The following is a 4,843-nucleotide window of genomic DNA, read 5'->3' on the forward strand; positions in this document are numbered from 1 at the left end:
GGATTTGGATCAAACCACTAGTATTTCTTAAAAAAATAACATGTTAAAAAATAGCTAGAAGGCCTGAATCCAAAGTTTTTCCTGTAATAGTACCAAATACCACAAGGTACTAATTATTGTACAAATATGTACAAATCTTTAGTACAATTATAAAATGAAAATTTTACCATTGGTCAGTTAGAAAGAAAACATTGCTATAGTTTGCTATTTTGACTATGTGGCCTGTGTATTGGAATGCAGAACATGTGCAGCATTGAATGTATTACCTGTCACAACATTTCCTCAAACCAGATAAATTATGTCCCTCAGTTGGGTTAGTACAAAGGTAATTCTGTTGCCATATGTTGTTCTAAAGAGCTACTGCTGTGAAGGACTATATTATTGATCATCTGTGTCTATGTGATACCCATATTCTTCTTCCTCTACTAAAATATCATCTCTACAAAGTTTGTGGCTTTTCAAGATAAAGCCTTTGTCAGTCTTAGAAATTTCAATCTACGTATAAGGTACATTTCAAGTTAGAATCAAATCCTGCTGTAATCATCATACTCAGATTTTATAAATGTACCTTAATCATTATAACCAGATCATGCAGAGTTTAAGAATAGAAGAAAAATTTTAGCATTTAAAAAGCTTCAAGCATGAAAGGAAGGTTTTAAAGATTCACTCTTTCATAATATATTTTTATTTCTCTTTCTTTCTCTTTTCTATCTGATGCTGTGACCTTGTTTATGGAAAAATATCTAAATAATAATTTCAATATCATAAGACTATATCTTAAGTCATAAAGATAACTGTCTGTGCTTAATAATAATAAGGCCATGAAACATACCACGGTCTCCATGCCTTAGTGTCTCAATAGACTAAAGAATTAATAGAATATGTAACTTCCAGGAGAATCCAACATTGCAAATATTGGGCAGAAGGAAGAGAATTAATGGTAAAGGAAACATCAAAATGAATCCAAATTATTTTACAAATATTTATAAATAGCAATTTAAATTTAAAAACAGTTTCTGAACCCTTAGATATGGTACTATATTTTACATGGAAGTACCCCTGGCTATATGCACTGGCCCAGTGTTTCAAAATACCTTGAAGAATTATTTTTAAACATCAAAATGAAATAATACTCATTCATAACAAAATACTTAAAATATATACTCTTCTTCTTAATAGCTGATAAAAATCAGTAAACTTAATGTCATAAAAACATATTTTGGGGAGCTGGACATATAGATTAGCTGTTTAGATCAATAATTGCTTTTCCAGGTGACTAAGGTTCAAATCCCAACAACTAAATATCAGCTGACAATTGTCTGTTACTCCATGATTTGATACCCTCTCCTAGACATACATGCTGGCAAAACACCAGGGCACACAAAGTAAAAATAATTTAATAACATGTATGTTTATTTTGGTGGTAACTTTTACAGTCTTGACACTAAGGAAAATGAATAGTATTCTGGCTCAATAAAATACTTCTATGTACTTGTAAATCAAACTTCTGGATTCTGTCACTCATCTACAAATGGGAATGCAGAAATTACAGGATAGTTCTCTTTTTAGTCTTGCACTTTGATACATTGTCTTTCTTTTGACATAAATGCAATAGAAACATAAAAATTACATATTTAGAGAAATTATTTGAAATAGATAAAGATGTTGTCTACTGTGTTAAAATTATGATGTGTCTCCCCTGGCAATGACAATAACAACATTTTAAACCTGAAGCCATCATCCTGCTAGTTGACTTATTAGAAGGAACAGAATAACAATCCAGCCTTCATGAAATAAGTATGTGTCTGGTAGAGTAGATCATAAAATACTTCAATATTCTGCTTCAGGTGTCTACTCAAAATGTTTAAATGAAACTTAAATCACCTAGCATGCAATTTGCGATAAATCATATTGGAATTCTAAAACCTAGAATATCAAGATGTTACCATTCATGGATATAAAATATATAAAATGATAACTAAGTTAGAATAGGGTCCTTAGTGTTAGGCCGAATCTATCACTACATATTTTTTATAAGAGATAAAAGGGGAGAAAAGAATGTAAAGACACAAGAAGAATGCTTAGACGCAGACATTCAGAAGTAACAATCTCTGCTAACACTTCATTAAAATCTAGCCCATAATAGCAGAAAAAATACATTTATTTAACTGGATATAGGGGTACATGCTATAATTCTTGCATTTGGGAAACCTAGGTAGTACGATTTATAAGTTTGAGGCTACATGAGACACACTGTCTTAAAAAACAATAAAAAACAAAAAACATAAACAAATACAAAAAACCCCAAAACTTCACAAAGCCAGTGACTTGTTATTGTTACAGAAGATTGGACCTAACATCACACTCATACTAATCAAGCACTCCACCCCTGTGATCTACTCAAATCTCTGATTTCTGTTTTTGTTTTTACATTCAGACAGATGCTTGCTAAGATGCCCTCGTTTCCCTTAGTACATATCTATCATTCACGTGGGCCTATTGCAGTCGTCTGAGTGTCTGGGATTACAGCTAGTACCACTGACTTGGTTTATTATAATTTTGTATGAGAAACCTAGAAATTTTCGTTACTTCCATGTTACAGAACATCAGATCATCCTGGCATATTCTGCTATATCACTTATGATAAAAATAAAACAATCATAGAAAGTTATTAAAACCCCTACTATCATCTAAACAGAGTTGACTATGGAAAAGTTGTCAATTTCAACAGTTATTTATTTACAGCATAACTTCTCCAAATACATACATTAGACTTATCACAACAGCATATGAAATAAGTGGCAGACAATCAAGGTCATACTCCAATGTCATGAACACACAATTGAAACAACATGTCAATGAGTAAGTGACAAGATATAGTCAATACATGAGATCATCAATAATTACCTTGTTTCATAAGGGCATCAGTAGAGAAATGCATGATCAGAATAATTACATAAATGACCTGAATGATTCTTCTGTTTTCTTCTGTATTTTTAATTGGCTCCTTTTTTGGTTATCAGATTCATATGCATTACTTTAGATACTTGTGTAAATCAAAAAGGTGAACTACTCAACTTCACTTTTGAAAGTATGGAGGTCACATAAATGCATTGAAAACTGCAGTTATATGTTAAAGTAATTTAAACACTCATTGCATAATTATTAACTTTTTTAAAAAGCCAAAATAAAGGAATCATAGCTTGTTACTTTAGTTGATGCATATCTAACATTGCACCATATTTTTATATTTCTATTATAATACCAAACAGCTTTTGTTTGTAAATATCTTGTGCAATGATAAAGACAAGGAATAAATATTGATGTAAGTTTCTGACAATATATTTCAAATTAAAGACACATTTACCTTTGATTATTTGTCAATAGTTTTATCATTTCATATAATAAATGAAACCTAAAAATTGCTCAGTTCTGGGAAAAATGATTTTGTCCAACTGGTGACTTCTCATAGATTAAGGGAAAAGGCATACAGTTGTTAAGTTTGGGGCAGAGGTCAAAGAAGAATACAAATTAATGCAGGCCAGTCTATATTTCCTGTTGAGGTTGAAGAAAGAATATCTGTTCCAGTGATTATGTGTTGCATTATCAGTCTTCAATGGCTTTTATATCAAAATATCATGTACTGGTGCAGAGGGCATTAGGTCTTCAAATAGCACTAGGGAAAACAGAAACATTAAACTTGTCATCAATAGAATGGGTTTTTACCTGTTTCCCATCCAGAAAGTTAGGATTGGATATAACTAATAACCTTGTGATTTAGTAATATCTCTCAAGGCAGGCCTGACAAGAATCACTCGCTTTTATAAAAGAGATGCCATACACTTTGTAAAAGAAAATACTGTTATGCTTATTTCAGACCCTTTCTCTCTAGAACTTAATTCTGAGCATTGATTCTCAGTCAGTCAGTCAGTCAGTCAAAACTATTCTTATGGAAAAGGTTACAGGTACTTTGCAAAACAAGCATACTATACAAAGAAGATTCAAAGTAGTCATTTCTTAAGCTTTATTATGATAATTATAATACAGAATTTTTTTCAAAAGTGGTACTATGCCAAATATGAACTTCTCAGTTTAAGATTGTAGAAGTATGAACCAACATTGTCTAACTAAACCATTTTAAATAGGATTTCCCTCTTGCTTCACAGGAATTATTTCCCTGCTGGCCATAGTGTTCTCATAGATTCACTCATATGAGGCAAGCCAAACAATGTAAATTCACCTTCTCACATTTATGGTAATACAGAGTCCAAATTCTAATTGAAAGAACAATTTAAGTATATTTTTCTGTAGTCGCCTTTCTTGGCTTATAGAGATATTTGTCTTCTCCCCAGTGTTCATTCACTGTTGTCACAGGTCTATGATGTCTCTTCCTTTTCTTATAACAATACCATAGATACTGGATATTAATCCTAGTTTTTAAAATTCATTTAACCTTATTTTTAAATTCTATTTCTTGATGAATTCACATTTCTGTTAAGCAATTTAAATTCAGAACAGTCTTATCATAATCATTAAAATCAATATTAAGTTGATAAATAAAATGTATGACAAGAAAGGTGAATTGCAGCCATAGTGCTATAATGTTACTTCTAAAGGTAATTTGGTAAATGTCTACTACAATACTGTATTCTGTAAGTTCAACTTCTATTAGTGAATTCCATTTATTTTAAATGTCAAAGTTTAAATTACTTGATTTTTAAGACCATTATTATTGTTGATAAATAAAAATTCAAAGTGTTAATCATGCTTATTATAAATACACAAAACATATTTAATAACTACTGATTTCTAATTAGTTTGAATAGAACATAATTCATGTTAT

The sequence above is a fragment of the Acomys russatus genome, chromosome X (assembly GCF_903995435.1).
Source record: "Acomys russatus chromosome X, mAcoRus1.1, whole genome shotgun sequence".
Classification (NCBI taxonomy): Eukaryota; Metazoa; Chordata; class Mammalia; order Rodentia; family Muridae; genus Acomys; species Acomys russatus.